Source organism: Megalobrama amblycephala, linkage group LG19, assembly GCF_018812025.1.
Source record: "Megalobrama amblycephala isolate DHTTF-2021 linkage group LG19, ASM1881202v1, whole genome shotgun sequence".
Lineage (NCBI taxonomy): Eukaryota > Metazoa > Chordata > Actinopteri > Cypriniformes > Xenocyprididae > Megalobrama > Megalobrama amblycephala.
The window spans coordinates 27,915,885-27,939,812 of record NC_063062.1 but is presented as its reverse complement, the minus strand read 5'-3'; the positions used below and the strand labels follow the sequence as shown (position 1 = coordinate 27,939,812).

Genomic DNA, 23,928 nt, shown 5'->3' with positions numbered 1-23,928 from the left:
ACAATAAGTACATTGTACCTAACCTAACAATTTTTTACTTAGTAGTTAAAGACACCTAATGTAACACTTTACCAAAAAAATCATATATCAAAATAAACATAAAAGTATCTAAAAAAAGGTTGTTTTTTTTTAAAGTATTATTATATTGAAATTGAGGTGCTCTTTGTGTGTAGGTTTGGTTGGAGGCTGGAGCTCAGATCTTATTTTCCTACAGTGTGTCTATTGGCATTCTCACTGTTTTTGCCAGCTACAATAAATACAACAACAACTGCTACAGGTTAGTATTGATGCTTTCAATAAAATGACAGTACCAAAGAATGAGCATATGTATGAGTCAACAATTGAAGAATTAACTATTTGTTATGTTGTACACTATGAGCGAGATGTTCTTGAAATGTATACTGCTTCTTGTAAAACTCAGCCAGCAAATGTTAGTTAGATGATATGTGTTTTTATATGTCTATCAGGGACTGTTTCTGGCTTTGCCTTCTGAACAGCGGCACCAGTTTTGTGGCTGGCTTTGCTGTATTCTCTGTTTTGGGCTTCATGGCCCAAGAGCAGGGCGTCCCCATTGAAGATGTGGCAGAATCAGGTAATACAATATTTCATAAAAACACAGGAAGTATTATAATACAATTGAAAGCATAATGAAATATTGCAAACCGAGACTGTACTAAAGTAATGACTATGAACACGGAAAGTAATAAAGTAGTGATAAAATAATATCTCTCTTTCTCTGTCAGGTCCAGGACTAGCATTCATAGCTTATCCACAGGCAGTAGCTATGATGCCTTTCCCTCAGTTGTGGGCTGTTTGTTTCTTCATCATGATTATTTTGCTGGGGCTAGATACACAGGTATCAGATACACATAAGTTATAATACCTTGAACTAAAAACTGCAACTGACTACAAATGTTTGTTTGAAGTATTGAAAGAATGACAATATAAATTAAATATAAAAGTCTTAAGCACTAATTTGCATATTCTCTGAATGTTAGTTTCATATTTAGATTTAGCATTTATATTTGTAATTAAGAATATAATTACATGTAATAATTATATTTATAGTTTTGTTATAAAAATATTTATTTTCACAATGTCAAGTTATAAAGTCCAGTTCTGAGGGAAAAAACGAGAGACAAGTCAAAATTATTGGCTGGGGTAATTGACAGCATGCATGATTTTTCTTGCAATTCTAAGAAATAAACTCGCAATTGTGAGGGAAAAAAGTCAGAATTTTGAGATAAAAAGTTTACAATTACCTTTTTTATTTTTTTATTTAGTGGCAGAAACAAGATTCCATACAAATATGTGCAGAGTAGCCCAAAAAATATTTACATGGAAAAACACAGGGTAAATATTGGAGTTCATGAACTGCAAACATTTTATTTAGAGTAATTTTCAGATTTTGTGGACTGTAAAGACAAATCTGCAAATCCTTTGGGATCTTTTGGTGTTAGTTGTAAAAACAGCTTCCAGTGTGTTAGAGGGACAGTGCACCTAACAATGAAAATACTGTCATCATTTACTCACCCTCATGTCATACCAAACCTATATGATTTTCCCTTTGAAGTTTGCTGCAATGGAAGCTGTCATAACTTCAGTGATGTACCTGTTCCCTGCGGTGCTGCGCAAAGCAGGACAACGAGAAATTTTACTCCTAGTCTTCTGTCTCACTTGCTTCTTTGGACAACTCTTTTCCCCATAGAAACAGTTAAACTCAACTGCAACTCAAAGACATCGTATTAGGATAGGTACCACATGACTGGTGAAGGAATCTTCCCAATTAGCTTAGGTCCTCCTCTGAGTGGGCTGTACACAGTCTGACATGTTTATCTCTGCACTAGCGCAGCTAGTGGTAACACAAGTATGTATAAGATAAATGTTCTGTTGTTGGCTGTATAAATATACAAAAAAGCTAATTTACTCCCAGCCTCTAAGCCACTGCAGACGGCATGGGTTACTTTTATTTTTGAATGGCATGTGGCTATCAGCTTGAATCAGTCGGCCCATTCTCCTCTGACCTCTAGCATCAACAAGGCATTTTCGCCCACAGGACTGCCGCATACTGGATGTTTTTCCCTTTTCACACCATTCTTTGTAAACCCTAGAAATGGTTGTGCGTGAAAATCCCAGTAACTGAGCAGATTGAGCGGCCCGTCTGGCACCAACAATCATGCCACGCTCAAAATTGCTTAAATCACTTTTCTTTCCCATTCTGACATTCAGTTTGGAGTTCATCTAAAATGCCTTGAATCATCATACTTCCAAAACTAAGGCTATACGGCTTTTAATTCGAGCAGTGCCGTTTTAAATGATGTTTGCCGCTCCAGCGTGTATCACTTCAGATGATGACAAGTTAACTGCAAAGCATGTCAAAATGACTAGCTATTCCCAAACCCATTTATCCAAATATTACAATTGGCCATATGTCATTTTCACTTCTTCTTTTTTTTTTTTTTTTTTTTAAATCTGTTCATAGGTTTGAAACAACATGAGGGTTAGTAGCCTACAAGAATACAGAATTTACATTTTTGGGTGAATTATACCTTATAAATACAGTAAGCTGAGTCTTGGATAAAACTGATATCTTGATTACACCCCTTGTAAATACTTGTGCTAACCTGTCTTGTAACATTTAATAAACTGCATTAGGCGAGTGTCTGTCAGGCGTGGGTGCTCTAATTGCACGGCTCAGAAAATAACTACAAGAAAAGTCTTTAATCTAATAATCCACACAATACACAAGAGAACAGTAACTGTACTTTTCAAGTAGCCTTTCTGTACTTTACTCGAGTATTTTAATTTTGAGAAACTTTTACTTTTACTTCACTACATTTCAAAGCATAAAAGTGTACTTTTTACTCCACTACATTTCATAAAACATATCGTTACTAATTATTTTAAAATGAAGAAAGCGTCACATGCTCAGAGATGCAAAAGTGGTGTCCGACTCTTGCACAAACTGATTCTTTTCAATCATCCTATTCGCAAATCACATCAAACGATTCATTGGCGAATTGGACTGATCGGATTGTAGCTGTTCTCGAGTCAACAACTCACTGATTCAATGATCCGTTTAGAGTGAAGAACTGGGGGATCCTCTGAGTGAGTGCGCGACTGACGGCGAAAACTAAGTTATGTTGAATTTTCAGGATTAATTATTTAGTATTTATTAATTAGTTATTATCCACAGAATGGATGACATTTGCTTGTAACTCTTCAAAATTAAACTTTATTTTATATTTTTTTCAACACTGGATCTAAAACTACACATATTTAACTATTCAAAATGTGTATTGGTCAATCTAAGGCAACTTTATTTAATTTTTTTTACAAGGTTTCAAAGCAGATGATGGATGCATGTTTTCTCAGTCCTTTTACAAAACTTCACGTGCCATTTAAAATGCATATATAAAAGCATGTCAATTAATTCCTTTGTATTCACCTGAAGAAGTTTATTTTAAAGAAATGGTTGATTACTTAATGGTTCAATTAATTGATATTTGTGACTAAAAAAATCACTTTATATTAAGGCAAGTTGTAATTTAATAAAAACGTAAAGCCAATTTTTCATTTAAAAGAAGACAGAAGCCTCAAGTTTATCATTTCTTTAAAAATTTAATTTATTTAACCATTGTATAAATGTTGGACAAAACAAAACTGATAAAAATGGTTAAACTTTAGTAACAGGAATGAGTGTCCGTGTGTGAGTGTGAGAGAGTGAGAGTGAGAGTGAGAGACTGTGTACATGGCCGTGTGTACATGAGATTTCTGTGTTGAAGGGATGTGCTAGTAGTACTTCACAGCATAGGAAGTAGAAAGAGAAAGGAGAGAGAGGGGAGGAGAGGGGAGAAAAGAGAGGGTTGTGGTGTGACTCACTCCTTCCCTTGCAGGTTGCCATGGGTGGGTGTTTCTGGCACCTGCACAGTATGGGTTCTCTCCATCTTCTACAAAAGATAAGAAAGACAAAGACAAAAAAGATTAAGTCACTTTGTGACTTCATGCTATTCACATTGTAAAACTAAATGTCTACAATTTAAGTAATTTCAACTGTAAAACTCATAAAACAGGTGAATAGTTTTATATCAACTAATATTACTAAATCATCAAAACAGAAGACTCTACTCCTGTTACTTTTACTCACTTCTGTAAAAAAAAATTTTGAGGGGGCAATGTGTGAGGGTAACAGGACTGCAGTGGTGTATAAAGTACTCGAAAACCATACTTGAGTAAAAGTATAGATATCTTTGAAAATGACTTTGGTAGAAGTTAAAGTTGCTGTTTAGAATGTTACTTGAGTAAAAGTTTTAAAGTATGCAATATTTTTTGTACTTAAGTACAAAATGTACAAGTAAATGTAAAATACAAAAGGAGCAAAAAAATATTAAAAATTGTTCTATACACAGTTTGAGCAGCAAGATTGTGTTCAGTTTTAACTTTCTTACATTTTGTTTCTTTAAATTAAAAAAAATGGCTAAATGTTCATTGTAATTTTTATACATAAAAAATACTAATATATGAATTATACATTGATCGTTCATGTTAATTCATAGTGCATTATATCTAATGTTAGAGACAACTTTAAAATGTTAAAATGTAAATGTTGAAATTAAAAATGAACAATACTTTTATTAACCTTATTTAATGTTACAAATGTACTCTTATTGTAAAATGTTACCATTTCATATAAATCCAAACAGTCATGCTTAAAAATTACCATCTTTACACACAAAGGCATAGCATGGGTCTATTATATGTATAATTTCACACATTATTTGGCTCGATTTTAGAAAAACTGATGATTATCTAATCAAAATATGTGTTACAGTGCCGATAAAAACTGAAATTGAATAGGCTACATTTCTGATTTATGCTTCTGTCGCTGTATGATGAGAATACAGTTTAAATATGCAACTTTGCCGGATAATGAATGCATAACAGCGAACAAATAGATATAAACTAATGCAAATGAATGGTAACAATCGTGGCATACAGTTGTTGTTTTTTTTTGTTGTCACATTGTTTTAACCGCTTGAGGTACTACTGTTAGCGTCCTCTCAGCCTCGACGGCAAACATACTGTTCTCCACTAATGCAGCATCTAGTCAATAAACTAATTACTTTAGTGATATGAAAACATGTACTGTAGTGTACACTGTATAACATACCGTTTTGTTGTCCTGTTTTTGAAATGACCCGCTCTGTGCAGCGTGCAGCCTCACATCACGTGTCAAAACAAACGATATCACATCAGTGATAGTTTTTATTTCACCTCTAGAGGCCGCTCTCGTAATGTCTCGTAATGACAGTGCACTCTTCTCAGCCACTCCAGCAACGGACGCAACCCAGAAAATGAAATCAACCGTGGTTGTGCGAGCACTTGTTTGCACATGCTTTCTTGCAGTCTGTGTTCTTCCGACTTTATTTTGTAGTAAGTAACGAAAATGCTTTGGGAAAAATGTATCGGAGTAAAAGTATAAAATTTAAGGAAATGTAGTGGAGTAAAAGTAAAAGTTGACAGAAATATAAAAACTCAAGTACAGATTCTCCCAAAAAATACTTAAGTACTGTAACGAAGTATTATTACTTTGTTACATTACACCACTGCAGGACTGAGTGAAAACCTGGGGACATGACTAAAATGTGTCTTTTATATAACATTATGGATTTCTAATGAAATTTCTTTTTGGTTTAGCATAGATGGTATATGGAGTCACAATGCAAAAAAAAAAAAAAAAAAAAAAAAAAAAAAAAATCTGAAAGATTAATGATTTTATTTCATGATAAAGTTAAGGTTTAGATAGCAGGGACATGTAACGTGCTATTTTTTAGTGTTCTAATTAGTTTTTAATAATGTTTTTGTAATGTAAGGAGCGGGACAGCAGAGTTGGAGATCCACGTGCAGGCTTTATTCATAAGAAGAGCGTAGTCAAACAGGTAGAATGTTGATCACCAGCAAACAGTAACAGGAAGGCAAGGCAAAAAGAGTAATCCAAAAACACAGGCAATGGTCAAGGCAGGCAGCAAACAATCAGAAACAAGTAAACAGTCCAGGGTCAAAACACAGGCTAGGCAAGACAAGACAGGACAAGAAACAGACAGAATGCAAACCAATGGCTAAACGATACTCAGCCATGTGCATGTCTGAGTGCAGCTTATAAAGTGTCACTGATTGGAAACAGGTGCGAGTGTGTTATTGGTTCCTAGATGGGGAATTGTGGGAAATGAAGTCCGTATGACGACAATAGAACACGGACCTCAAAGGAGTGGCTTCCAGACACTCCTAAACAGTCCAGGAGGGAGGTGGAGTGGAGGCCTGGAGACTGAGGCAGGGATGGCCAGGACAAAGAAGGCTGGACAGACGGCCAGGTAGACAGGCTTGAAGACCCCCACGGCGGAGCAGATGACCACCATGGCAGTGCAGACAGGCTTGAAGACACCCACGGTGGAGCAGACGACCACCAAAGCAGTTCAGATGGGCTTGAAGACCCCCACAGCGGTGCAGATTACCACCACTGCAGCCCAGACGGGCTTGAAGACCTCCACGGCGGAGCAGATGACCACCACTGCAGCTCAGATGGGCTTGAAGACCCCCACAGTGGAGCAGATGACCACAACAGCAGGTCAGGTAACACTGAGAACCAACATGGCTGAACAGGAGAAACTGAAACATGAAGCACAGAGAGGTTAGCATTGGCCACTAGGGCCATGACAGTACAGGCAGGGAGCTCAGAAAAGTCCTCCAGGGCTCTGACTGGAAGGTCCTCTCTGGTCAAGTAACGGTGAGCAGACAGTTCAGGAACAACCTCTGCGGTTGCGTCGGGACAAACGGACAGTTCTTGTACGACCTCTGTGGTCATGTCGAGGCAGACCGGAAACTCAGAGACCACCTCCATACTCGTCAAGGCAAACAGGGAACTCAGGGACGACCTCCGTGGTCATGTCAAGGCAGACAGGGAACTCAGGGACGACCTCCGTGGTTGTGTCAAGGCAGACAGGGAACTCAGGGATGACCTCCACGGTCATGTCAAGATGGACAGGAAACTCAGGGATGACCACAAGGCTGGATTCTAGGACTGGGACAGACACTGGACTGGACTCATGGATAGAGGTGGACTCAGGAATGGACTCCGATTGAAGCAAGCTCAGGAGCAGACTCATGGACTGGAGCGGGCTCTGGAACTGGAGCTGATGAGTTTGCAGCCCACTCTCACCATATGGCTGTGGCCATAATGGCCAACGCTGCAATCTCTGAGGGCTCAGGCCTGGAAGCCATTTCGGCTGAGGGCTCTGGAAGATCTGCTGAGACGTGACGAGGCTCTGGAAGATTTGCCGAGACGTGACGAGGCTCTGGAATGGCTGCAAATACAGGAACAGACTCAGATGCAGCCATCACGTGAACAGGCTCTGGTGAGGGAATTACTGGGTTTGGTAGTGCAGAGAGTACCAGGGTCGCGATAATCGGGGGGTGGCAGGCATAGAACCTTGTAACGGTACAAGCTCTGCTGCCACCAGAGCTTGTTGAAGTTGCCCCCCCCAAAAGAATTATTTGGACTCTTAAAGTTCTCTTCTTCCCTCACAGTAAACGATGAACCACACAAAATTAAGGCATAATCCATAAAGTCCCTTAGACTGCAACTGAACTTCCCTTCAGGAAACCAGGATTTTATGGGCTCATTTAGGCCAAAACGGAAAATGTCTTTCAAAGCCACACCGTCAAATAGAACATGAACCGATAACTCACAGACTTGGTGAACATATTCCTCAATGGATAAGTCTCTCTGCCGAAGGCATAGTAGCTGAGTGACTGGATCCATGGTTGGACTGGAAACGCTCATAAAAGCCGCTGGATCTTGGTATGGCTGAGTATTCTGTAATGTAAGGAGTGGGACAAAAGAGTTGGAGATCCACGTGCAGGCTTTATTCATAAGAAGAGCGTAGTCAAACAGGCAGAAGGTCGATCACCAGCAAACAGTAACAGGAAGGCAAGGCAAAAGAGTAATCCAAAAACACAAGCTAGGCAAGACAAGGCAGGACAAGAAACAAACGGAATACAAATCAATGGCTAAACAATACTCAGCCATGTGTGTGTCTGAGTGCAGCTCATAAAGTGTCACTTATGGGAAACAGGTGTGAGTGTGTGATTGGTTCCTAGATGGGGAATTGTGGGAAATGGAGTCCATATGATGACAATAGAACATGGACCCAGGGCACATGTAACAGTTTTAAATATTTTTTAAATTGATGTATTTTAGAGCTAATTTTCATGCATATTTATACATACAATGTACTGGAGACAGAAATGTCAACCATTCGGTGGAATGGCTCGCAACTGAAAATCATATTTAGGTCACAACTGTCAGCTGTTTGTGAACTAAATCTGCTGCAATCTGTTTAAGCCCACTGAAATGTTTTAATGTGGACACGTCCACATCAATGTGTCTGTAGGTTTTAGATTTTTAAAAAAATGAACACAAATTAGAGCTGCACTATTAATCGTAAAAAGATCTCGATTCAAACAGCCACGTGATCTTATTTCTAAATGACATCGATTTTCATGTGTTTGTGTCTAAGCCAGAGAAAGCACAGATGTATTATCACAGAAGTACTGAGCTAAAAGTTTATAATTTGGGTATAAATGGGGTTTAAATTGGGCCGGGGCCGTCCAGGGCTGAACCCCGGCACTTACCAGGGCTTGACATTAAAGGGTTAGTTCACACAAAAATGAAATTTCTGTTGTTAATTAATCACCCTCATGTCGTTCCACACCCATAAGACCTTCATTCATCTTCAGAACACAAATTAAGATATTTTTTGATAAAATCTGATGGCTCAGTGAGGCCTGCATTGACAGCAAAATAATTAACACATTCAAACCCCCAGAAAGTTACTAAAGACATATTTAAAATAGTTCATGTGACTACAGTGATTCAACCTTAATGTTATGAAACAACGAGAATACCGATCGGTCTGTGCAGCGCTGCGCGAAGTCGAACAAGCCTTTTGAAACGTTTATGGCATAACGTTTACTGAAATCACGTGACTTTGGCAGTCCGAACCATGATTCGAAACAAAAAATTCATAAAGCTTCGAAGCTTCATGAAGCAGTATTTTAAAGATTTAACGCTTGTCAGGACAAGTGAAGGAAAATTTTATTTTCTTGACCAGACAAATTGCCTGATTAAAAGGTCAGAAACAAAGAATAACTAGGCAACCAAAACGCGATAATGATTCTGATTTTATTACATTCAATGTAAGTGGCGAGCGACTGATACAAGGTAACAAGGCTGTGCTGTTGAGGCTTGCGCAGCCTCTGGAGGAGAAATTAAAATACTTTTGGAATTGAATTGGAATTGAAATACTGCGGTAAAACAAATGTTTCTATATTTCTAAAATATGATACAGTTAAGCAACATAACAGAAGAGTGCAGTTTAGAGTGCCGCGTTATTGAAATCACAATTGAAAATACGACACTGAATGATATCATACAACAGATCAATAAACAAGTTGTTGAAATTAAGTTACTTACGTTTTAGGAGTAATATTGACTGTTTTTCTTTTATATCAGCAGCAAAAATATAGTTCCAAACAAAGATCACATCAGAACCATATCGTCTCACAGTGTTGCATTACTGAATGATTCAGCATTTTGAAAGAATCGGTTGAGTCAAAGATCCAGTGGCCCATTCGTAAACAACTGCCTAATTCTTGAATAAATCAATTGTTTGAACGACTCGTTTTAGAGAATGAATCAATGACTCTAGATGATCATTTGCCGCCACCTACTGGTGGTTTAATTTCATCCATTAAAAAATGTAAAGAATAACATTATTTAATGAATTATTTGTAGTTTTTCAGTGTATGCTATTTCATTTTATTTGAATTTATTGATTCTAACTTATTGTAAAATATAGGAATTTGAAATAAAAGATGAAGCATTCATTTAAGAAGATTCAGGATGATGGGAAAAATGCCCTCGTGGTAAATATCATTATTAAAGGTGCCCTAGAATTAAAAATTAAATTTATCTTGGCATAGTTAAATAAGAGTTCAGTACATGGAAATAATATACAGTGAGTCTCAAACACCATTGTTTCCTCCTTCTTATATAAATCTCATTTGTTTAAAAGACCTCCGAAGAACAGGTGAATCTCAACATAACACCGACTGTTACGTAACAGTCGGGATCATTGATATGTACGCCCCCAATATTTGCATATGCCAGCCCATGTTCATGCATTAGACAAGGGTAGGACGTCTGGATCTGTGCACAGCTGAATCATCAGACTAGGTAAGCAAGCAAGGACAACAGCGAAAAATGGCAGATGGAGCAATAATAACTGACATGATCCATGATATCATAATATTTTTAGTGATATTTGTAAATTGTCTTTCTAAATGTTTCGTTAGCATGTTGCTAATGTACTGTTAAATGTGGTTAAAGTTACCATCGTTTCTTACTGTATTCACTGAGACAAGAGCCGTCGCTATTTTCATTTTTTAAACACTTGCAGTCTGTATAATTCATAAACACAACTTCATTCTTTATAAATCTCTCCAACAGTGTGTAATGTTAGCTTTAGCCACGGAGAATACTATCAAACTCATTCAGAATCAAATGTAAACATCCAAATAAATACTATACTTACGCGATTGGACATGCTGCATGACGAACACTTTGTAAAGATCCATTTTGAGGGTTATATTAAAGTTCTGTGTGAACTTTGTTTATAGCTGTTTAAGGCAAGCGCGAGCTCTGTGGGCGGAGAGCACGAGAATTTAAAGGGGCCGCAGCCTAAATCGGCTCATATTTAATGATGCCACAAAATAGGCAGTTAAAAAAATTAATTAAAAAGAATCTATGGGGTATTTTTTGCTGAAACTTCACAGACACATTCAGGGGACACCTTAGACTTATATTACATCTTTAAAAAAGACGTTCTTTGGCACCTTTAAAGGGTTAGTTCGCCCAAAAATGAAATTTATACACCCATAAATGAAAAGTACTCACCCTCATGTCGTTCCAAACTTGTAAGACCTTCATTTGTCTTCGGAACACAAGTTAAGATATTTTTGATGAAATCTGAGGGTATTTGATCCACACATAGGCAGCAACGACATTGCACCTTCTGAGGTCTAGAAAGGTACTATTATCGTTAAAACCGGTGACGTGACTACAGTGGTTCAACCTTAATATTATGAAGCGACAAGAATACTTTTTGTGCGCAAAAACAAAAAAAAGTAACAACTTTATTCAGCAAATTCATATGTCCCCTATCATACTGCTATGCTATTTTTGTTGCAGAGATTCAGGGTTTATGTCTGAACCACAGACTTGGCAACACTGCACCCTATCACAGTTCCCGATACTTTACTTGAAAACAGTCACCTCTGATAACAGATCACTCTAAATTGTAATGTAGACACATGCACTTTCTGTAAAGCTGCTTTGAAAGGATATGTATTGTGAAAAGCACTATAAAAATAAATGTAAATTGAATGAGCACCTGTACAATTAATAAACGAGTATGACGCAACATAACCCCCCCGCCCCAAAAAAATTGTATCCTACATGTATAATGTCCTTTCATAGCGCATAGCGAACGTCATTAAAGTATTTAATGTGTTGCACATCCATCATTGCAAAACAACTGAAAAAACAAAACAAAATAAAAAATTACAAATATTAAAAATTCACAGCTCTCTTCCACATGATGTTTTATTAACAAAGTTCAGGAGGAGCAACGTTCAAATGATCTACCCAATTAGCTTAAGAGGAAGCCTATAAATATGTAGCTGACTCACCTATGTTCCTCGACAGTTTTTTCTGCATCCTTCCACCACCCCGTCTCCTCAAACTCACCTGGTTACTATCCTAACCAAAGATATGGGGGGAGAACTCTGGGTTTGGGCCAAATACTGAGCTCGGAGCCCTCTCCTCGGACAGCACGCCAAATACACATTCTTTTACTCTTTCTGATTATTTGCAAGTGTGAACTTGTGAAAAAGGGTTCACACTTACAAACCCCCCAAAAAGGGTATTTAAGGTACAATAAATTATCTGTGTGGTATTTTGAGCTACAACTTCACAGACACATTCTGGGGACACCTGAGACCTATATTACATCTTGTAAAAAAGGGATGTGTCACCTTTAAGAATATAGTGTTTGGTCCTCGTCATTATATAAGAAAATCAAAAGAGAGCTAGTATTTTATTGTAAATGTTTTTCTGTTACTTGACAAATTTTTAGAGAAGTTCAAGTTTAAAAGAAACCTATTTAAACTTCTAAAAATTCCCAAAGCTTTAAGATTGAGGGCCTGTTTATCACCACAATACTTTAAACTGGCCCTGGCTGTAATGGTTTATTGTGATTTGCAAGGGGGGATGTACGTATTCCAGTTGTTTGATTACTATGCCTGTAATGGAGCCTGTGTTCTGTTCCTGTCTGTATTTGAGTCTCTGGCCATGGGTTGGATTTTTGGTGAGTCAAACACAGGCTACAGACCATAACATAATAAAGCCAACAGAATACGCCGGCAATCCTGGAAAGCCATTAAAGCTAAATCCTCTACACACCACAGGGGCTGAGAGAATGTTTGACATTATTGAAGACATGACAAAGTCACGCCCCAACTACATATTCATGCTGTGCTGGAAATACCTGACTCCTCTCGTGTCCCTGGTGAGTGTCTCTGCATTTCAAGCATCATTTGGGGTTTGTCTTGTCATAATGGATATTATTTGGTTGTGAATTCCTGAAGCATTCTTAACCATAACCACTTCAGTTGAACTTAGCTCTTACTATCCTTTTTCTTTCCCATCCTTTTTCACCATTTCTCTTTTTCCTCTGTCCATTCACAGTTGTCGTTCATCTGTTCTATGGTGAAGTACAAGCCTCTCACTTTTAACCGCTGGTATGTGTACCCGGACTGGGCGTACGCACTAGGCTGGTTACTGGCCCTGTCCTCCATTCTGCTGGTGCCTGGATGGGCACTGATTCGAATGTTTACTGAGAAAGGAAGCTTAAAACAGGTGAGATTAAACGTGATCAAGAGATGAACAAACTGCTGAGATATCATCAGGGCAGGGATATATGTTTAACTTTCAACCAAAGCTCATAACAAACCAAGAGTATATCAACTAACAGATTAATGTTGTTTCACTGTCTGTCTCGACAGCGTTGGCATCACCTGTGCAGTCCTGACATAAACCTCCCTTTTATCTGTAAGCAACAAGCTGAAATAGAGGAAAATACCTTCATCGCAGAGATGGAAGACTTAGTCAGGAGAAGCACAAACTAAAAGATGCTCAGCCTTGCTGTTTATTTCACTTTGTTTTTAGTAATCTTTGTATTTTAATCAGATATTCATGTCCTTAAAAAAAAGCACACAAGGGTGCCTGAACTGCAAAATGTATGCACCGTCATTGTGTTTTCACATGTCTGAATATATATCTTTTTTTTTTCAAAATAATATCAATCACTTCCAAGTTCTGCTTCTTTGATAGCTTAACGTTTTACAATAAAACGTGGAAAAATTAGAACTAAAATATTGTTGCGACCATGTATGAAAATGCATATTTTTTCATATTAAAAAGAACTTAAATTCTGTGAGCTCAAAACATTGTCATTATCTTTCAAGGTTTCTGGGGGAAAAAAATGACAATCATTTAATCTGAGATTAAGAACAGACTAAGAGTTAGTTAGCCCAGTAGTAGGCCTAGTCCCCATTTTCCTCATAGCTTATCCTCAGGCAGTAGCTATGATGCCTTTCCCTCAGTTGTGGGCTGTTTGTTTCTTTGTCATGATTATTTTGCTGGGACTAGATTCAAAGGTGAGCTAAAACTAACACATATACAAGGATTTATAAAACCTCTATATATTCATTTAGAGAGTTTGGATGTATATTACATGGTAAGTTTTGCTACTAAAACTTTATGTATATAAATGAGACTTTTGTGGATACATAAAGAATGTGTTTTTGTTTTTTGTATTTGCTCCAAGAATTACAATAACAGTCAAATAAAATTACTGTTTCATATACACTCATGTTCTATATGTAAACCAAAAATAGATCTTAATTATACATTATTAGCCACACTTAAATTGTAGATTGTCATCACATTACAGTACTACACCATAAACCTTAAAACAACTGTAAAATGATGATTTTACACTTTACGGCTCAAATAATACATTTTTACAGAATAATTTATTTGACCTTTTTTTTTTTTTTAAATTACAAGCTTCAAGTTTCAGTTTTTAAATCCTCCAAAAATTGTCCACTTTGTAAGTGCCACACCATAACCTTAAACCTTGAAAATGAGAGATTCTAAATGACTTTTTGTTGTTGTTGTTGTTGTTGCTCTTGCACAAATTACGTTGATTGAGTTTAACAAGTATTTTCCTTGAAATTAGATATCTGAAATTTGTAGGTATCTGAAATTTGTAGCAGCTTCTTAAATGCTTATTTAGGTAATTTTTTTTTTTTTTTTTTTTGCTAAATCTTTTAAAAAGGGCAGTTTACATTCAGTGCCCTACAGTGACTTATCTAGGATTGAATGGGCTCCACTTCAGAAACACTCAATGATTTTAGACTTCAACTGTGATATTAAAAACCTAAAAACATTTCTTGATGTAAAATAGTTAGTAAATATACTGTAGATATCCCCATCCCAAATTCCAGTTATAAAAAAAAAAGTGTTTGTCTTGCATCCAGATATTATCATGATCTTAACAGATTATAACACTTTTTTTGTCCAGTTAAAAAATTGTCCCCACTTTGGTCATGGGTCTTTATTTATTTATAGTTATAATGGCTTGGTGACTGTGCATTTATCCCTTGCATATTTCATTAACCGGAAAAAAAAATAATTAAGTAATGAGCTAGCACAGTCTGTGTTGTATATGTTGTGTTTCTTGCAGGCTTTTATTGTGAGTTATGAGCACAATGAATACTAATGATTTTCACTGATATTGGTGGATATATTCTAGAATATTAAAGGTGCTAAAGAGGATGTTTTGTTTTATACATTTTTGCAATATTACTTGAAACTGTCTTTACTAACTGATAAAAGACTATTTATTAGGTGCACTGAAAGGAATAATATTAATATACATCATCTGTGCACGAGGTAGGGCCTTAAAAAAATCAGCCAATCGTTTACGCGATCATCACGTAAACGATTGGCCCTCTGGCTTGTCAATCACTGCCATTACGTTCCTTGTGAAAGACGTGCACGGATTGGCTCTCTGGCTTGTCAATCACTGCCATGACGTTCCTTGTGAGAGACGTGCGCGGCTGCGCGCTCCAGTAACTTTCCACACTCTACAGGCGCCGCATGCAATGTTTTTGTCAGGAGACAGGAGTAACAACTGCAGATTATGAGTTACCTGCGGTGAGTCCGACATAATGAATCCACTAACACGACACAGCGAATGCCGGTGGTAAACACTCGTGTTCCAATACTCGTGCACGAGTTTTGGGAGGCGTTCCCTCGAAATGAGCTGTGAAGGAGGGGGATTGTTCTTACGCATGCACTCATTTAAAAAACTCACTAACAGTCTTTGGTTTCTCAATCGACGAAAAGATCCTCTTTAGCGCCTTTAAACTTATCAGAAGTGTTTCATAGTTCTAATGCATTTGTGCTGCATCCTTCTAAGTTCGTTGGAATTGAGTCTGTAATTACATCAGTGATGGACTTGTTCCCCATGGTGCTGCACAGAGCCGGTCGCCGAGAAATTTTCCTTCTGATCTTCTGTCTCACTTGCTTCTTCGGAGAACTCATCATAGTTACAGAGGTCAGAGAAGTGTGTGTGTGTGTGTGATTTGTCATTTTTAAAAAACCTTTATTATAATTTATTTCCATGAAAAAAAAATTAAAAACACACCCATTTTTTAAAAAAATTACATGCATTTAATAAAATAAATGGCCTATGCACATGGTCTAAAGTGCAAGGCGCATGGTCTAAATCGTATGGCGCAGGTGCACTTAGGGCATGTCCGAATCCACTTTAGCTACTTAAAGGTGCCCTAGAATTAAAAATTTAATTTATATTGGCATAGTTAAATAACAAGAGTTCAGTACATGGAAAAGACATACAGTGAGTTTCAAACTCCATTGTTTCCTCCTTATATAAATCTCATTTGTTTAAAAGACCTCCGGAAAACAGGCGAATCTCAACATAACACCGACTGTTATGTAACAGTCGGGGTGTACGCCCCAATATTTGCATATGCCAGCCCATGATTGAGGCATTACACAAGGGCAGTTAGTATTACACAAGGGCAGAACGTCTGGATGTGCACTGTTGAATAATCAGACTAGGTAAGCAAGCAAGGAAAACAGCGAAAAATGGCAGATGGAGCAATAATAACTGACATGATCCATGATAACATGATATTTTTAGTGATATTTGTGAATTGTCTTTCTAAATGTTTCGTTAGCATGTTGCTAATGTACTGTTAAATGTGGTTAAAGTTACCATTGTTTATTACTGTATTGACGGAGACAAGACTGTCGTTATTTTCATTTTTAAACACTTGCAGTCTGTATAATTCATAAACACAACTTCATTCTTTATAAATCTCTCCAACAGTGTAGTGTTAGCCGTTAGCCACAGAGCATAGCCTCAAACTCATTCAATATCAAATGTAAACACCCAAATAAATACAATACTCACATAATCCGACGCATGCATTCAGTATGCATGACGAACACTTTGTAAAGATCCATTTTGAGGTTTATATTAGCTGTGTAAACTTTGTTTATGCTGTGATAGAGTCAAGAGCTCGGGAGGGGGCGGAGAGCGCGCGATTTAAAGGGGCCGCAACCTGAAATCGGCTCGTTTCTAATTATGCCCCAAAATAGGCAGTTAAAAAAATGTATTTAAAAAAATCTATGGGGTATTTTGAGCTGAAACTTCACAGACACATTCAGGGGACACCTTAGACTTATATTACATCTTTTTTTAAAAAAGTTCTAGGGCACCTTTAACGACGGGAAAAATGGTCGGCGCACCCGGCGCATGGTCTAAAAGGGTTGTCCCTATTCTCTTAAAGTGTAATGGGTATGTTTTGGGCATAACTTGCAATAAACCAATCAGAGTCTCATCTCCCGTTCCCTTTAATAGCCAGTTGCGTTAGCTCCATGGCGGATTCGCTATTTACATGGCGTAATTTGCAAGCAGAAAAACTGAACGCTTCTCTAGCATGGAAATGGATCTGCTCGTGCGTGAAGTTAAATGCTTGTGCTTATTAATGTACTAACTATTAATAAGCAGTAAATTAGGAGTTTATTGAGGGTCGTAGTTAATACTTTATATGTGATCCCTATACTAAAGTGTTACCCATACTCTCAATGTTACTATACAATACTCTAATGCAACCTATAAAAACTGAACTTTTCTTGATCAGTGGTAATCAAGCCAAAATGTACACCTGTCCTGTATGTGTCTGTCCTGTAGTTCTGTTTGAATTGTCATTGGGTTCTCCCTGTTCTGGTTTGGTGAATTGGAACACAGCTTATATCTAGAGTTGTAATGTTGTATTGTGACCTGCAGGGGGGGGATGTACGTATTCCAGTTGTTTAACTACTATGCCTGTAATGGAGCCTGTGTTCTGTTCCTGTCTGTGTTTGAGTCTCTGGCCATGGGTTGGATATTTGGTGAGTTGCAAACTAGCTACAGAAACCAACTTTAACAAAGACTCTATCATAAAAAGTTAAATACGAAATGTCAAAGACTGCAATGACAGTATTTGCTCCATTCTCTCCTACATACCACAGGGGCTGAGAAAATGTTTGACATCGTTGAAGACATGACAGAGTCACGACCCAATTACATATTCATGCTTTGCTGGAAATACCTGTCTCATTTCCCCAGTAAGTATATTTGGGATTCACAGGTGCTTATAATTGGTCAAAAAAATTCAACAAACATCTTTTTCTTAACTGATTTTAACCATTCTCCAAGGTCTCAGTGCCATCAAAGCAGATCCTTAAGTTAGATAAAAGCTCAAACTCTTTAGTTTCGCTCATTAATGAAGTAATGAACTAATAAGAATAGTACCATATAACCTGTTTCACAAATAGGCCTACTGTAAATGCCCGTCAGTTGTGCCAATACAGCTTTGTTTCTATGACTCTGTTTCTGTTGCTTAAGGGAATTTTATAATAAGTTCACCTACTATTTAACATATTTGGCTATAATATTTTATTTCATTTTGGCTAGTAATTAATAGACTGTATTAGCAAGTATAATTATAAACATGTAATTAGCGTTTTTTTTTTCGTATAGGAATGAATGTGCGTTACGTTTCGATCAAATCCATTGTTTTATTTGTAAATGAAAACATATCATTTGCATATGTAACTGTCACAGTTTCACCCTGTTTTGGACTTTGTTTTCCTGCCTGCACCATTTCCCGCCACTAGGTCATTGTCATGGTTTTTGATTTAGTCATCACTGTCAGCTGTATGTCATCATTACCTCATTTGCACTTGTACTTAAGTCCCTTGATTCTGTTCACCCTTGTCGGGTATCGTCCGTGTATACATGTGTGTTAAGCTCTTGATTGGATTTACCTTTGGATTTATTAAAGATTACCTTCTCTCTTCATCTTCGTGTTCGTATTTGATCTTCAGCACAGCGTGAGTGACAGTAACCCTGGTTCCCTGAGAACGGAATGAGACGCTGCATCAGTAGCTCGTGTTATGTCATATAAATGTTGTTAGGTGTGACGATTGTCTGAAGCCTGGATAGAATAATACCAATTCTTCTGATGGCCCTTGCACTGCCCCTCAAGGCTTTCGTCACACCTCTCAGATTTCCAACAAAAGAAGCAAGACGAGGAGAATGGTAAGTTACACAGTGTTTCATTCCCTATGCTGTGTCAGTAGCTGAACAGATGATGATTTATTAACAAAATTCGGGAGGAGCAACGTTCAAATTATCTGACTAATCATCATGTCATTTCAGCCAGCCGTCAGCAATAAGTAATAAACATATCTACCCAATCGGCATGAGTCAGCCTATATATAAACACAGTGGACTCGCCCATATTCCCACGACTGAGGCGCCCCATTGATAGGCGACGTACTTTCTCTGGATTTAAACACAATTTTTGTTTGTAAAATGCAGCTGTTGGTTTTGCTTCTACTGATTTTTAAGTATAAAAAGGTATGGATTGGAGTTTACTTAAGATGATTATTTAATTAATTAATGAAAATTTTCAGTTATGGAGAAGTATTAATTGATTTGAAAACAATGATCTTAGTTTGGAAGAATGTGTAAATCAGTTGAGGAAAAACAGCTGATTATTGCTTTACCCAATAGGGCCACTGATGTACTTCAGCTGTTCTTACTCTCACAATATCTTTCTCTTCTGTCCATTCTCAGGTGTCTTTCATCTATTCTATAGTGGAGTACCAGCCCCTGACTTTTAACAGCTGGTATGTGTACCCGGACTGGGCGTATGCAGTGGGCTGGTTACTGGCCCTGTCTTCCATTCTGCTTGTGCCTGGATGGGCGCTGAGCCGAATGTTTGTTGGGAAAGGAAGTCTGAAACAGGTGAGGATGAAAATGTTCATCAATTTTCCAGACACTTTTATCCAAAGATATTTACATTGCTTTTGAGGTATACATCTAATCAGTTCACTCATTCCCATTGGATTTAAACAGGAAAGCTCTGCCAAAGATGGATGCAAACTAACGATTTAACAAAAGCAATCTTAAAATAAATAAATTAAGTAAATTTACCTAAAATGCTAATGTTGTTTTTCTTTGTCTCTGTTTCTTGACAGAGTTGGCACCACTTGTGTAGTCCTGACACAAACCTCCCTCTCACCTATAAGCAACAAGCTGAAATACAGGAAAACACTTTCACCGCAGAGATGGAAGACTTAGTCAGGAGCAACACAAACTAAAACTTTACATAATGAAAAGCAAATGCATGATTGGAATTTTTTTTTTTTTATGTATTTTTGGTTTTTAATTAGATAAAAGGCTTTTAATTAGATAAATAAAATGAGTTGCTTGCAAAACTAGCAAAATAAAATCAAATGTCAAGATCCAACACCAAAAAAAGCATCTCTCCTGCAGAATACAAACTAACGGACCTGATCCCCAACTAATGCAATGAAATATTATGTGTTTGAATGGGCTTCTGAAAGACATTGTTAAGCATCTCCATACAAAGAAAAACATACAGTAGATCAACCTCTCGGTTAAAATCTACCTTACTGTAAAACCTAACAGTTGTTCTAGCTAACACGTTTTAACTGACTTTATCTAATGTCCAACAATTTTTTTTTTTTAACTTCGTCGTAGAAATCTATTAATCTGTACTCTTTGCTTAATTAATCCTTTGTTACCTTAGAAAACCCAAGATAAATTGATTTGTATGAGTACCATTTTGTCTATCAAAAAATGATTTTTTGGGACTGATGATGTCAATAAAATTTTTGCTTGTTTCCCTCTCTTCTGCAGTTATCTTTCTCTATACTTGAATTCATTGTCCAAATTCATCTTGAATGTTGTTAACTTTTCAATACAACAGAACATTTTGAGAGAACATTTACATAAGTTGACTTCATAAATTGATGTTGATTTGATTTAAAGTCACCATTATGCTTTAAAGTCGCTATTATGGAGATCAGTATTCCCTTTGGTTGGGCTTGGAATTTGTTTACATCACTATGATTCTCTGCTTAGTGTAATGGTGCTGCAAGAAATCACAGTGAACTATGAAAGAAGTAATATTTGTTTTTTAATTGTTAGGTTCATTAGTTAACATTAGTTAATGAACTAACAAGAACTAACCATGAGCAATACATTTGTTACTGTATTTACTAATCTCCGTTAACGTTAGTGAATGAAAATACAGTTGTTCATTGTTTGTTCATGTTAGTTCACAGTGCATTAACTAATGTTAACAAGATTTTAAAAATGTATTAGTAAATGTTGAAATTAACAGTACAACAGATTAATAAATGCTGTATAAGTGCAGTTCATTATTAGTTCATATTAACTAATGAACCTTATTGTAAAGTGTTACTTTAAAAACTTATCTACATTTGATGTGACAATGTGGAGTTTTGAAACTGTATTCACCTACTTCAGACTATTGTGAAAGATAATAATTAATATAATCCCTTCTCTTTTGTGACAATATCTTGCACTTGACTTTGTTTGTCACACACAGAAATCAGCATTAAAAAAAACATTGGTATGAAATTAAATTAGTTTTGATAATTCTGAACATTATACAAAACAATTTTATTTGATATCTTTTTTTGTGCAGATACTGACAACAAAGACAGCAAATAAAGATAGAAAATACTAAAATAATGCAATTGCCTAAAGGCACACTATGTAACTTTTGGCCTTCTAGCAGTTAAAAAACAAATATGCATGCATTTTGTGAAAGAACATTGTTTTGGTTGTGCTTCGGTTCTGCATGACTGCGGATTAATTTGGTTACCCTACTGCTCATAAAGCATTCACTACCAGTTTTTTAAGAGGTAACCAGTTTAGATGGAAAGGATTTCAAGCTAACTAGAAGATGTTACTGTAGTTATACCCATTAATAGACACTGTACTTCCTTGAAAATAAATTCCAGCACAGCGCTACAACAACCATAATAAAATGACCCTTCACAATAGATAATGCTTTACAATTAACTCTGTTAGAGAGCCACATTTGGCAATTTATCAAACATTTCAAATCCCTCAGTTCTCACCATCTCTGAAAAGCCAAGCCAATGTTGATTCTCATTTAATTACAAGCTCTGTCGTGTTCTCTTTTCATCAAGTTTTTAAAAATGGGTGATTCCCCGGAGGTTTGAGATTTAGGGGCCTGTTTTCACGCGCACTTGTGTCACTTCATAAAATTGAGCTTAAACCACTGTAGTGACATGGATTAATTTGACAATGTCTTACCTCTCTGGGGCTCGAAAGAAGTAGTTGTGTAGACTGCCAATGGAGGGACAAAAAGTTCTTAGATTTCATTAAAAAGATCTTGATTTGTGTTCCGAATGTTTTACAGGTTTGGAACGACATGAATTCTCATTTTTGGGTGAACTAACCCGTTAATTACATTGAACATGATTCAGTGACTGGTTTCAAGTAGTTATTTCCTTTTACAGCCACCTGAGGGAGCCAGATTTCTTTTTTTTAACCTGATTACACACACAAAAAAAAAAATTCTGAGAATTGTAGTTCTGTACATGAACTTTACAGGACAAGACAGAACAAAAATCAGAAAGGTAAGTGAACTTTCTTTCAGAGTCCTGTAGGTTTACACAACTTTCTCCTGCAAGATTTATAATATTGGGGAGAACGTGGCAGTGTATGGTTGATGCTTGATTATTTTGTACATGTATTTATTTTGTTAAAAATTTATTTAAAATCTCTGTTAAAATTTGCTAAAATCTCTGTTAAAGGTGCCCTAGATTATGTTTTTAAAAGATGTAATATAAGTCTAAGGTGTCCCCTGAATGTGTCTGTGAAGTTTCAGATCAAAATACCCCATAGATTTTTTTTTTATTAATTTTTTTAACTGCCTATTTCGGGGCATCATTATAAACGCGCCGATTTTATGCTGCGGACCCTTTAAATCCCGTGGTCCACGCCCACAGAGCTCGCGCTTGCCTTGAACAGTGCCTTAACAACGTTTACACAGCTAATATAACCCTCAAAATGGATCTTTACAAAGTGTTCGTCATGCATGCGGCATGCGTGCGTCGGATTATGTGAGTATTGTATACTGTTATATTGTTTACTTCTGATTTTGAATGAGTTTGATAGTGCTCCGTGGCTAACGGCTAATGCTACTCTGTTGGAGAGATTTATAAATAATGAAGTTGTGTTTATGCATTATACAGACTGCAAGTGTTTAAAAATGAAAATAGCGACGGCTCTCTTGTCTCCGTGAATACAGTAATAACCGATGGTAACTTTAACCACATTTAACAGTACATTAGCAACATGCTAACGAAACATTTAGAAAGACAGTTTACAAATATCACTAAAAAATATCATGTTATCATGGATCATGTCAGTTATTATTGCTCCATCTGCCATTTTTCGCTATTGTTCTTGCTTGCTTACCTAGTCTGATGATTTGGTTGTGCAGATCCAGACGTTAATACTGGCTGCCCTTGTCTAATGCCTTTTATAATGTTGGAAACGTGGGCTGGCATATGCAAATATTGGGGGCGTACACCCCGACTGTTACGTAACAGTCGGTGTTATGTTGAGATTCGCCTGTTCTTCGAAGGTCTTTTAAACAAATGGGATTTATATAAAAAGGAGGAAACAATGGAGTTTGAGACTCACTGTATGTCATTTCCATGTACTGAACTCTTGTTATTTAACTATGCCAAGATAAATTCAATTTTTCATTCGAGGGCACCTTTAATAATTATTTGTATACCAATTCACATCAACTAGGCCTACTTTCCCTAACCTTTACACGAATCAGATTTGTTGATATTTCTACATTTATTTTTATTTTTATTTATTTTTTTAATTCCTTTTATTCACACACTTACAACTTCAACTTTAAACTCGGGAGCATGTTGGTCATATTTTCACTCCTGTAACTAAGTAGTTAAATTCACCCCATGTTACAACCATCCCAAACTAAAATTACACTACTATCATGTCTCATAACAACAAGTGCGACTGGTCTACATTCTAATTAAGTCTAATTAAGCTAAACAATAAAAGCTAGTAGATGGCAATATAAGAGTATGTACCGCATTCCCTTCTGGTAAAACTACTGTCTTCTAAGGGTACGATGTACTAAAAACAGCATTTTTCATGAACAGATGACAACGTTGTCAAAACGATCCTTGTTCACTTAAACGGATCTGCGAAAACAACTAAATAAGCTGCATTATGCATGCCAGGCCAGTAGTTGGCG

The 23,928-nt window shown here is 36.8% G+C and overlaps 1 pseudogene; it reads left to right on the top strand.

Moving 5' to 3' along the window:
- The window catches only part of LOC125253927, a 39,072-nt pseudogene extending 18,580 nt beyond the window's left edge, over positions 1 to 20,492 (top strand).
- The last annotated feature ends 3,436 nt before the right edge of the window (positions 20,493 to 23,928 follow it).